Raw genomic sequence first — 13,757 nt, 5'->3', positions numbered from 1 at the left:
AACTGTGCACCATTGCGACAGTTCGTTGTTTCGAAGCACCACGTGATGATCGGGTGTGATAGATTCTAACGTTCACATACAACGGGTGTAAGACAGATTTACACACGCGAAACACTTAGGTTGACTTGACGAGCCTAGCATGTACAGACATGGCCTCGGAACACAAGAGACCGAAAGGTCAAGCATGAGTCGTATGGTAGATACGATCAACATGAAGATGTTCACCGATGATGACTAGTCCATCTCACGTGATGATCGGACACGGCCTAGTTGACTCGGATCATGTAATCACTTAGATGACTAGAGGGATGTCTATCTGAGTGGGAGTTCATAAGATGAACTTAATTATCCTGAACATAGTCAAAAGGTCTTCGCAAATTATGTCGTGGCTCACGTTTCTGTTCTACTGTTTAGATATGTTCCTAGAGAAAATTTAGTTGAAAGTGGATAGTAGCAATTATGCGGACTAGGTCCGTAAACTGAGGATTGTCCTCATTGCTTCATAGAAGGCTTATGTCCTTAATGCACCGCTCAGTGTGTTGAACCTCGAACGTCATCTGTGGATGTTGCGAACATCTAACATACACGTTTTGATGACTACATGATAGTTCAGTGCGTAATGCTAAATGGCTTAGAATTGAGGCACCAAAGACGTTTTTGAAATATCGCAGAACATATGAGATGTTCCAAGGACTGAAATTGGGATTTCAGGCTCGTGCCCACGTCAAGAGGTATAAGACCTCCGACGATTTTCTTAGCCTGCAACTAAGGGAGAAAAGCTCAATTGTTGAGCTTGTGCTCAGATTGTCTAAGTACAACAATCATTTGAATCGAGTGGGAGTTGATCTTCCAGATGAGATAGTGATGTTTCTCCGAAGTCATTACCATCAAGCTGCTAGAGCTTCATGATGAACTATGATATATCAGGGACATATATGATGATCCTTGAGATATTCGCGATGTTTGACACCACAAAAGTAAAGATCAAGAAGGAGCATCAATTGTTGATGGTTGGTGAAACCACTAGTTTCAAGAAGGGCAAGGGCAAAAAGGGATGCTTCATGAAACGACAAATCAGCTGCTGCTCTAGTGAAGAAACCCAAGGTTGAACCCAAACCCGAGACTAAGTGCTTCTATAATGAAGGGAACAACCACTGGAGCAGAATTACCCTAGATACTTGGTAGACAAGAAGGCTGGCAAGGTCGATAGAAGTATATTGGATGTATTATGTTAATGTGTATTTTACTAGTACTCCTAGTAGCACCAGGGTATTAGATACCGGTTCGGTTGCTAAGTGTTAGTAACTCAAAATAAAAGCTACGGAATAAACGGAGACTAGCTAAAGGTGAGATGACGATATGTGTTGGAAGTATTTCCAAGGTTGATCAAATATTGTACGCTCCCTCTACCATCGAGATTGGTGTTTGCGTTGAGCATAGACATGATTGGATTATGTCTATCGCAATACGGTTATTCATTTAAGAGAATAACAGTTACTCTGTTTATTTGAATAATACCTTCAATGGTCTTGCACCTAAAATGAATGGTTCATTGAATCTCGATCATAGTGATACACATGTTCATGCCAAAAGATGTAAGATAGTAATGATAGTACCACCTACTTGTGGCACTGCCACTTAAGTCATATCGGTATAAAACGCATGAAGAAGCTCCATGTTGATGGATCTTTGGACTCACTCATTTTTGAAAGGATTGAGACATGCGAACCATGTTTGTTGGTAGATATGCATGAAGAAACTCTATACAGATGGATCGTTTGGACTCACTTGATTTTGAATCACTTGAGACATGCAAATCATACCACATGGGCAAGATGACTGAAAGCCTCGTTTTCAGTAAAATGGAACTAGAAAGCAACTTGTTGGAAGTAATACATTTTGATGTGTGCAATTCAATGAGTGCTGAGGCATGTAGTGGATATCGTTATGTTCTTACTTCACAGATGATTTGAGTAGATGTTGAGTATATTTACTTGATGAATCACGAGTCTGAATTATTGAAAGGTTCAAGTAATTTCAGGGTGAAGTTGAAAGATCGTCGTGACAAGAGGATAAAAGATCTATGATATGATCATAGAGATGAATATCTGAATTACGAGTTTGGCACAGAATTAAGACATTGTGGAAATTGTTTCACAACTAATACAGCCTGGAACACCATAGTGTGATGGTGTGTCCGAACATCATAACTGCACCCTATTGGATATGATGCATACCATGATGTCTCTTATCGAATTACCACGATAGTTTATGGGTTAGGCATTAGAGACAACCACATTCACTTTAAAAGGGGCACCACGTAATTCCGATGAGATGACACCGTATGAACTATGGTTTAGAGAAACCTGAGCTGTCATTTCTTAAAAGTTTGGGGCTGCGACGCTTATGTGAAAAAGTTTCAGGCTGATAAGCTCGAACCCAAAGCGGATAAATGCATCTTCATAGGACACCCAAAACAGTTGGGTATACCTCATGTCTCAGATCCGAAAGCAATAAGGGATTGTTTCTAGAATCGGGTCCTTTCTTGAGGAAAAGTTTCTCTCGAAAGAATTGAGTGGGAGGATGGTGGAGACTTGATGAGGTTATTAAACCGTCTCTTCAACTAGTATGTGGCAGGGCACAGGAAGTTGTTCCTGTGACACCTACACCAATTGAAGTGGAAGCTTATGATAGTGATCATGAAACTTCAGATCAAGTCACTACCAAACCTCGTGGGATGACAAGGATGCATACTACTTCAGAGTGGTACGTAATCCTGTCTTGGAAGTCATGTTGCTAGACAACAATGAACCTACGAGCTATAGAGAAGCGATGGTGGGCCTGGATTCCAAAATGGCTCGAGGCCATATAATCCGAGAGAGGATCCATATATGAAAACAAAGTGTAGACTTTGGGAGAACTACTTGATGGTCGTAAGGCTGTTAGGTACATATGGATTTTAAAAGGAAGACGGACAATGATGGTAAGTATCATCATTAAGAAAGCTCGACTTGTCGTTAAGATTTTTTCCGACAAGTTCAAGGAGTTGACTATGATGAGACTTTCTCACTCGTAGCGATGCTGAGAGTCTGTTGGAATTATATTAGCGGTTACTGCATTATTTGTGAAATCTTGCAGATAGGATGCCAAAAACCATTGTTTCCTCGACGATTTTTGAGGAAAGGTTGTATGTGATACAACCGGAAGGTTTTGTTAATCCTGAAAGATGCTAATAAGTATGCAAAGCTCCAGCAATCCTTCTAAGGACTGGAGTAAGCATCTCGGAGTTGGGATGTATGCTTTGATGAGATGATCAAAGTTTTGGGTGTATACAAAGTTTATGAGAAACTTGTATTTCCAAAGAAGTGAGTGGGAGTACTATAGAATTTCTGATGAGTATATGTTGTTGACATATTATGGATCAGAAATGATGTAGAATTTCGGGAAAGCATATAGGGTTATTTGGAAAGTGTTTTTCAATGGAAAGCCTGGATTAAGCTACTTGAACATTGAGCATCAAGATCTATAAGGATGGATCAAAACGCTTAATGGTACTTTCAAATGAGCACATACCTTGACATGATCTTGAAGGGGTTCAAGATGGATCAGTCAAAGAAGGAGTACTTGCCTGAGTTGTAAGGTATGAAGTTAAGACTTAAAGCTTGACCACGGCAGAAGAAAGAGAAAGGACGAATGTCGTCCCCTATGCTTTTGTCATAGGCTCTATATGGTATGCCATGCTGAGTACCGCACCTGATGTGTGCCTTGCCACATATCTGGCAAGAGGGTACAAAGGTAATCTAGGAGTAGATCACCAGATAGCGGTCTAAATTATCCTTAGAGGAATAAGGATATGTTTCTCGGTTATGGAGGTGATAAAGAGTTCGACGTAAAGAGTTACGTCGATGCAAGCTTAACACCTATCCGGATAGCTCTGAGTAGAGATACCGGATACGTATAATGGAGCAACAATTTAGAATAGCTCCAAGTAGAACAATTATTTGAAATGGCTCCAAATATAGCGTAGTAGCTGCATCTACAAGATGACATAGAGATTTGCGAAGTACATACGGATCTGAAAGATTCAGACCCGTTGACTATAACATCTCTCACAAGCATAACATGTTCAAACCCAGAACTCATCGAGTGTTAATCACATGGTAATGTGAACTAGATTATTGACTCTAGTAAACTCTTTGGGTGTTAGTCACATGGGGATGTGACCTTGAGTGTTAATCACATATCGATGTGAACTGGATTATTGACTCTAGTGCAAGTGGGAGACTGTTGGAAATATGCCCTAGAGGCAATAATAAATTAGTTATTATTATATTTCCTTGTTCATGATAATCGTTTATTATCATGCTAGAATTGTATTGATAGGAAACTCAGATACATGTGTGGATACATAGACAACACCATGTCCCTAGTAAGCCTCTAGTTGACTAGCTCGTTGATCAATAGATGGTTACGGTTTCCTGACCATGGACATTGGATGTCATTGATAACGGGATCACATCATTAGGAGAATGATGTGATGGACAAAGACCCAATCCTAAGCCTAGCACAAGATCATGTAGTTCGTATGCTAAAGCTTTTCTAATGTCAAGTATCATTTCCTTAGACCATGAGATTGTGCAACTCCCGGATACCGTAGGAGTGCTTTGGGTGTGCCAAACGTCACAACGTAACTGGGTGGCTATAAAGGTACACTACAGGTATCTCCGAAAGTGTCTGTTGGGTTGGCACGAATCGAGACTGGGATTTGTCACTCCGTGTAAACGGAGAGGTATCTCTGGGCCCACTCGGTAGGACATCATCATAATGTGCACAATGTGATCAAGGAGTTGATCGCGGGATGATGTGTTACGAAACGAGTAAAGAGACTTGCCGGTAACGAGATTGAACAAGGTGTCGAGATACCGACGATCGAATCTCGGGCAAGTATCGTACCGCTAGACAAAGGGAATTGTATACGGGATTGATTAAGTCCTTGACATCGTGGTTCATCCGATGAGATCATCGTGGAACATGTGGGAGCCAACATGGGTATCCAGATCCCGCTGTTGGTTATTGACCGGAGAGTCATCTCGGTCATGTCTGCATGTCTCCCGAACCCGTAGGGTCTACACACTTAAGGTTCGGTGACGCTAGGGTTATAGAGATATTAGTATGCGGTAACCCGAAAGTTGTTCGGAGTCCCGGATGAGATCCCGGACGTCACGAGGAGTTCCGGAATGGTCCGGAGGTAAAGATTTATATATGGGAAGTCCTATTTTGGTCACCGGAAAAGTTTCGGGTTTTATCGGTAACGTACCGGGACCACCGGGAGGGTCCCGGGGGTCCACCAAGGGGGTCCACCTGCCCCGGGGGGGCACATGGGCTGTAGGGGTGTGCGCCTTGGCCTATATGGGCCAAGGGCACCTGCCCCAAGAGGCCCATGCGCCAAGAGATGAGGGAAAGGAAGAGTCCTAAAGGGGGAAGGCACCTCCTAGGTGCCTTGGGGAGGATGGACTCCTCCCTTGGCCGCACCCTTCCTTGGAGGAAGGGCCAAGGCTGCGCCCCCCTCTCCCTTGGCCCTATATATAGTGAGGGGAAGGGAGGGCAGCAACATCTAAGCCCTGGCGCCTCCCTCTCCCTCCCATGACACATCTCCCTCCTCCCGCAGCGCTTGGCGAAGCCCTGTTGGAATCCCGCTACTTCCACCACCACGCCGTCGTGCTGATGGATCTCCATCAATCTCTCCTCCCCTTTGCTGGATCAAGGAGGAGACGTCGCTGCTCCATACGTGTGTTGAACGCGGAGGTGCCGTCCGTTCGGCGCTAGGATCATCGGTGATTTGGATCACGACGAGTACGACTCCATCAACCCCGTTCTCTTGAACGCTTCCGCGCGCGATCTACAAGGGTATGTAGATCCACTCCTCCTTCGTTGCTAGATGACTCCATAGATTGATCTTGGTGATACGTAGAAAATTTTGAATTATTGCTACGTTACCCAACACATGCTGCTCGTATATGTACTCCAAATTGGGATTCATTGCTAGAAAGAAGAAGGGACAACTGTTTTTAGCTCTGGCGATTCATCGAACAGTTGTCGAGCATGGTGAGAATAGCAATAGCGAATGGTACCTGGCAGGGCGGTCGAAGGACATGGGCTGAACGGAGACAGAGGAGAAGCGGGGTGGAGCCCCGCTGGAGCGTTGGAGGTGACGAAGACTCGGAGTTCCGACAGAGGTGTGGCATGGTGGCCGGGGTGGTGGAGCGGTGGCGAAGGCAAGAGAGAAAGAATGAAGGGGAGAAAATGAGGAGGATGGAGTCGCAGGGTCTGGGAAGGGTTTTGGGTGTGCCGAGGGTGTCGGATTTCTATGTTTCATGTGTACGGACTCCTTCAAAGCTCCCACTTTTGTCTTCGATTTGCAGGAGAAATCGCATCCGGACCGTCCCCGCGGACCAATACAGACCCACGTTGGATGACTCCCATGGTCCAGACAGCGTGGTCCGAACGGATGCGGGCGATTTACGGGTCTGCCTTGGAGATGCCCTAAGGGCATCTCTAATTGAATCCCTAAAATTCAGCCCTTCAAAAGCCTCCTTCAAGTTTTGAGTTAAAAAGAAGCGATCCTAGCCGAACTCCCAAAACCTAACTCATTAAAAAATACATAAAGATTACTTCAGGCCCAAACCTAAAGTACTTGATTATACATAATTTAAAAGGGTAACACAACATATATAGCATAAGTAGATGGTATCACTAGATAGCATAACTGAATAAATTTAAACCACTTGTCATCACCATGACAGAAGAAGAACGCGTCGAAGTCATCTGAGATAGGGATCACCCCACACAAAAGGGGTCGTCCTCATCGTCATTGTTGCTAGGGCCGACTAACGACATCTCCTTCTCCTTGTTGGGGATCTCATCCCAATTCACGACATCATCCTTGCACTCGAACCATGCTTGGTTCTTGGTGATGAGCTGCAGATTCTTCACGATGCAGTCAGCCATATGGGCCGTGTTGATGTGCTCGGCCTCGAGCTGTCTCATGGCCATGCGGTTCTCCTTTTCCTTAGCGCGGGAGACCACTCTAACAGGAGGAGGCTCGACGAAGTTTGGGGCGCACGACTACCAAGGGGAAAGTTAATCCTTGCCCAACTGCCGTAGTAGCACACTGCCGCCATGCCATACTTGTGCGCCACCTTCTCCAAGGTGGCGAATGTGCCAAGCCACCGCTTCTCCCGTGTGTTCGGATCTCGGATCTCTACCGCCCAAGTGCGCCACGCCGCTACCGCACGTCGTGATACTTTAGCGGTGGTCATTGTGACATGGACCTCGAGGAGGCGTTCGCGGCCAACGCTCGGGATGGCTGCGTTGGCTCGTTTCGGACGAAACGAGGCGCCGCGATGGCCCTTCTAATCGACGAGCTCGCGGCGATGAATCAATGCATCAATTTAGACCGAGGCGACATGCGGCAATCGAATCTAGGTGAGGCGTGTGGAAGGTGAGGGCTACGAGGTGCCCGCACAGGTGCATGGTGACCGGCGAGGCAAGAAAGAAGGCGGTGATGTGGAGAAGGCCGAGCGGTAGAGTGGAATCTTTTGCTCAGAAGTTGTTTCAGCTGCTCAAAATTGGAAGATGGTCAGCAACATAATTATTTTCATTTGAGTTAATTTCTCATTTTTTGAGAAGTTAACTCAAATGAGAATTCTGATAGATGTGGAACTCAAGGAGAATCTTCTCAGAGGTTAATCCTTTTTTAGGCTTGGACCGGAGGTGCCCTGATAGCAGCATAGCTTTCGCAGTAGCAGTAGCAGCACGTGACAGCCCTGTCCACGGCCGCTTGTACCAATTTAGGTAGATCATGTGATTTCTAGTACAAGTATACATTGTCTCTGGCATTTGGACAGCAGCTTTGCTCTATTTGTAACTATCGTGCGTGCATGTGTTGTTGTTGCCGTATGCAATACGATCGAGGGTGGTAACAAGTGTCCAGCCTCGGCGATCCATTCATTCATGGCCCAACCCATCTCTCCCTTCCAGTTCATGATGCTACTGCTACTACTACTTTGCATTCATGCTCCCTGCAACTGTAATGGACCACGGCAGTGAATTGATTGACTTCACTGGCATCCATCCATGCATCTCAACAGCAAAACATCTCAGATACTACAGTGGTACAGCGTCGGCAAGTGGGGCAAGTCGGCAAGATCAGCCCCCCTTATCCTAATCAAGCTTCTGAATTGTAGAATTTTCTTCTTTTAGAAAATGAGGTTATCCTCCAGCCTCTGCATCAAAAAGATGTATGCGGCCACTTCTGAATTGTAGATATGATCTGACGAGAGAATACAGGATCAGGATTACTTGCCTGAACAATACACCGGAGGCTGAAGTAGTAGTTGGGTAGTACTCCTCCGTAAAGAAATTTAAGAACGTACATTTCCTTACAGAGCAAGTACAAATGAACCTGAAACTGAATATAAACACCTTAGTAACATAAATTTATTCCGATGAATGGAAAAACAAGTAACCAATGGCCAATGCCAATGAGCCTTACCTCTTTCCCTCCTCCTGACATGTTTCTGAACTCTGTATTTCCGTTCATTTACAATGGAAAGGGGTATAGCCCGGTTCGGAAAAAAAAATGCCAATGAGCCGATCCTCTTCCTAATCTAGAAGAAGCGGTCACCGACAGGACGACGTACCTGACCGACCTGCTGCCTGCTGGCTGGGCGGGGCGGATCGATCGACGACCAAAGGCTTGAATTCCAAGTTAGGTTGTCTTTTTTCTGTCTACCCAAACAAAGAAAGAAAAGGTTAAAGGCACAACTAATAATAATAATGATAAGTACGCACATTTTCTCGATCCATCAACTACCACTGCCACTACCGGTACCAGGCAGTGCAGTAGCTTTTACAGCATTGTGGTTGTAGGCTTTGTCCCACTTATCAATATAGTACTACGAGTTCTTCTCCTGTAATAACAAGCAAGCATAGAGTTTTTTTCTCCTTTTTTGAGTAGCAAGCAAGAAGTTATTGATGCTAAAACGAAGATAACTCTCATTATTACGATACAAAAGGGAATACTAATGCCAGGATGATACCGGTTACACCCGGGCTCTGCAACAACATGATCTCAAGGCATAAGCTAGACATTAAAGATGCACACGGCCAAAAGAAACGAAAAACGAGAAATCTCATATGTATTTCTCCCACTCTGGGCCTTTTTGGTTGCATCTTCGTTGTGTCGCCACCTGCACTGCGTCTGCATGCATGGCTTTTGCGGTTGGAGCCTTGCGCCTCACTCATCAAGGCAACAGCTAGCGGGGCGGACCGATCCAAAACCCAGGCCGTGGTGTGATGTGCAATTGCGAACCATCACAAGAGCATCATCAACGGACGAACCGGTTTGGTGGCGCGTCGACGGCCGGTCGACGAGACGTATGACCATGCGATCCATCAACGCCAACCGTCGATCGGCTGACAAAGACGTTACTGATCTTGGTTTCTGTCAGCAGCCTGCTGGTCGGTATTAGTAGTAGTAGATTTGTATACAATCATATGTGCAGTGCGGCCGCGTGCACCAACCAGCCGGCCGGCCGGCCCCCGGCTGCAGTAGTCCGTCAGTGCGATGCTGCCGGTGCGGCACGAGGAGTGAATGCATGGCAGGATGAGGCGTAAGCCTGACACGGGTGTGCGCGGGTGCGGTGGTCAGCCTGGAAAAACAAAAGTTGGGACGGCGTTGCCACGGTAGGCTTGCCCGGCAAGCACGCAAAGCACAGGAGAAAATTCAGAGAAAATGATTTTCTTTTCTTCCAGGGATAGAGGGAGAAGCGTGTACTCCAGCTTCTGAAAGCAGTTGCAAAGCCACTGTATGAATCGATATATGCTTTCTTCTTCTTCTTCTTCTTCTTCTTCTTCTTCTTCTTCTATAGATGGTGCGTGCACAAGAATGCACCAAAACCCGAATTAGCAAGAACGGATAAACGAAGAGCGGTTAACACCTAATTAGGAAGACTTGTATTTAGAGACGGAGGAAGTATTTCTTTTTTCGAACCATGCAGAAGGGCTGCACTGCATGTGATCGCTCGGAAGGAGTAGAGAGTAATGCAGAGAATTTATTTGTTTCTCCAACACAGTATGTATGAACAATCTTCTCTGAAGAAATGGTTCCAACTCCCAATAGGTTATCCTTGAACGATAGTCGGCGTCCTTTTCTTAATCCGTTTTGGTAATGGACTGACTGGGAAACACCAGACGCGTGTCGGCCTTATCAACGAACGATACGATAGCAGTAGGTGTTGGTTTCTTTTCTCTGCTTACGGCCAGCGGCAGCTTTGGCCTTTAGCACTGCACCTGCATGCACTCATTCACAGGTCTCGAGTCGCTCTCATGAAAGCTAAACCTCTACCTGCGCCCGAACCCGACGTCCAAACCGCAATATATACTAGTATAACGCCCGTGCGTTGCCACGGGCTCTTTAAAATTTATAATCAGTATCTTTCATTTATCATCCCCTCATATTGGGTGATTATGGGGTGCTCTAATTAGAAACACAACAATCAAATATTAGGAAATTTCACCGAACGAACAACAACGAATAATACGATATCTATCAAACAAATAAAATGAGGTCATATTTTTGGTCCGTCATGCACTTCTGTTGAAAAGTGCCTATCCCTTTTAGAATCAACCCACTGTTTGCTCGCACGCAAAAAAATACATCTCTAAAGTGGGGAACCGATCGGTGCCAAAAAGAACTCAAACTCCTATCCAATCTCGACTTCGTGCTCTTCCACTTCCATTGATAAAGATGGGACGTCAAACCTCGAGCAGCCGCCGACATCCCTCCCCACATCTACCCCTACCCCTTGCTGCCGCTTGCACTGTCCTTGCTCCTCGAGGGAGCTAGGGACACAATGTTCTCTAGGATGGGCATGACCAGATCCACGAGGAGGCCACATTCTTCCATGGGAACCCAATCAAGCACACCACCCTCCGCAACCATCCAATCTCGGCCTAACAAAGTCAAGACCCGCCATCGATCCACAAATCAGGCTTGCCGCATCCAGGTTCACTGCAAGTCTGCGACGAGTCTGTAGTCGACATCTTGACTTTGGCTATCCCCACGGAAGAATCATCGGATCCTGCTTACTTTTACCATCACTTCGTCTCTTCCCAAGGCAGCGACACCACCCAGCCAATCACCACCACCGCTTGAGGCTTGCCTACATAAAATCATGAGAAATCCCCACGGCGGTGCTGTAAGATCACCTTGGCGACCTCGACAGTGACCGACTGGTCTAAGATCTAAGCTAGCCGCTCTTTGTAGAAACCAATAGAAGTAGGCATGTGACTCAGATTTGTTCTTTGGTGTGCATGCGTTTCTTGCTGCCCACCAGCTCTTGTCTACAACTCGCCTATCTCTGTACCAGCTCTTGGTCTACAACTCGCCTATCTCCATGCTCGAGACGACCAAGCTCGATGCGCAAGCCGCATACGTCTGCTAGAGCTATATCCAGGCCCTATGATTTTTGGATCACTGGCACTATGGGTGCCAGGACCGGAGTCGCCCTCATCCACCAAGTGGATCAAGGAGGCCCACCACCTAGACTCTACATCGCAACATTTTGTGTTTTCCTATAAAAAGTAAAGAACCTTCTCTAATAAACGTAAATATAACCTTTTGGTTTTATAGTCTCAACTTTCCTACACTCCAATACCAGAAGGATTTCTTGGTTTTATTTAATGACCTTCTTGAATGTCATTCACTTAGAAAGGTAGTAATACAATCTGTGATATTAAGGCAAATTATTAGTCATATTAAAGTGCAAAGGCCCTATAGGAGTCAAAGCATGACTTTTATGGTTATACTGTAATTTGCAAGATCTGAGATTTATGCAAGTGTACAATTAGAGAAGAGCCAATTAAATAGATTTTCACATTCAGAATAGTACGATTAGCAGTAGCACTTCAATTTTTTCATGTTTGATCAGCTTGCTAGGTGGTTATCACTAAGCATGTTGGAACGATGAGCATAACCTAACTTAGTTCAGTACGTGTTGCTGCAAATTAGTTCAGTACGTACGAAGCTGTTGCTAATTTCAATGCCTGGCTGTTGCAAGTTTCTAATGAAAAAGTACTTCAGGTCAAAGGTCAGGGAATATACACTTTTGTTATCATGGTTGTTTCCTTATAGTGAACAACTTTGATCACCACTTCAGCAGCTACTATCTATAAGAAGACATTAGCTAAGTAGATACAGGCAAAGAAAGCATGTAGGCAAAACCAGAATTAAAAACATCCTTCTCAATGGAGCTCGTGCAGTTCGGAAGACCCTAATCATCGATGAGGGACCCCTCCGATGGTAGCATGGCGTGACAATTGCCGTCAATGACGACACCCAAAGTACCTTGCATAATCCATCGATCCAGTTCGGAACAATCAAGCACATACCTTGCAAAGTGATGTGGATCTGAAGCAGAGGTGGGAAGGTAAAGGCTCAGGTGAGGTGAGGTGGAATGAGACGTTGATATAGACGTGCACGCATGAGAATAAGGCGGTGCCCAGGATGGATCTCCATCGGAGGAGGCCGGATCCGCTGGGGAGGAGGTCGCTGTAGAACCTGCCATCTGTGCGATGGATCACGGGGCTGGCAGGCAGGGGGAGGGGATAGGAGGGAGCGGGTGGGCTAGAGCGCAGATGGCGGGTGCCCCCGACGACGGCTGGGAAGGATGGTGGAGGAGGTGGATGAGGATGGCGGCGGCGGCGTCTGCGGTTGCGCCTCGTCCGCACCCGTGCTGGTGGTGGTCGATGCGAGAGCCGGATGGCGTCGGCCAGAATCAGGCAGGGGCGACAAAGATTTAGAGGAGAGAGAGAATGGAGGCGATGAGCGATGGGAGGAAGGGCCACCGGCGATTGGGGTGGCCTCAGATCCGCCTCCGTGGCCGCCTATTTCATGGGACGAACACCCGTGCTCACCGTCGGGCTTGCCTTCGGCCGCTGCGTCGCCGACATTCACGAAGTAGAGCCCCTTCCTCCGATCCCATTTGCCAGGGAGGTAGCGCCATCCTTCATCGTAGAGAACGAGTCCACACTGAGATCCCAACCAGATCGTGATTGCGCCTCCCCAAACCGCAGCGGCACATCCCACTCCATCAACGACCAACCTATATGAGGCGGAGGGTCAGTGTAGGACGTGAGCGCCGTCACCATGGACGTGGGGGACGCCGTAGGTGGGAAGGAGGCGGCGACGGCGTCTGTGTCAGGAAGATCGCACGACGGTGGCGGCGTTTACTCGAGGGGGTCGAGAGGAGCTGCGTTTGGTGCCGGGTGGATTCTTTGGTGCGTGCGTGGGGCTGGAGATTGTGATAGGTGATCAGGTGAGGGCGTGCCATACCTGGATCGATAGCCTTACCATACCTGGTGGTAATTTAAATTTATTATCATATTCGATATTTCCCGAGTTATGGCCTTACCATACCTGGATTGATAGCCTTTGGGGTAATTTAAATTTATTACCATATAATTACCATATTCAAAATTTCCTGAGTTATGACCTTACCATACCTGGATTGATTTATTACTATACGTGGATTAATTATGATTTATTACTATATAATTTATTACTATACGTGGATAGCCTTACCATACCTAGTGGTAATTTAAATTTATTACCATATTTGATATTTCCCGAGTTATGGCCTTACCATACCTGGATTGATAGCCTTTGGGGTAATTTAAATTTATTACCATATTCG

This window comes from Triticum dicoccoides, chromosome 2A, assembly GCF_002162155.2.
Source record: "Triticum dicoccoides isolate Atlit2015 ecotype Zavitan chromosome 2A, WEW_v2.0, whole genome shotgun sequence".
NCBI classification, from domain to species: Eukaryota; Viridiplantae; Streptophyta; class Magnoliopsida; order Poales; family Poaceae; genus Triticum; species Triticum dicoccoides.
The sequence above is the reverse complement of the archived record's forward strand: the minus strand, read 5'-3'. Positions refer to the sequence as shown.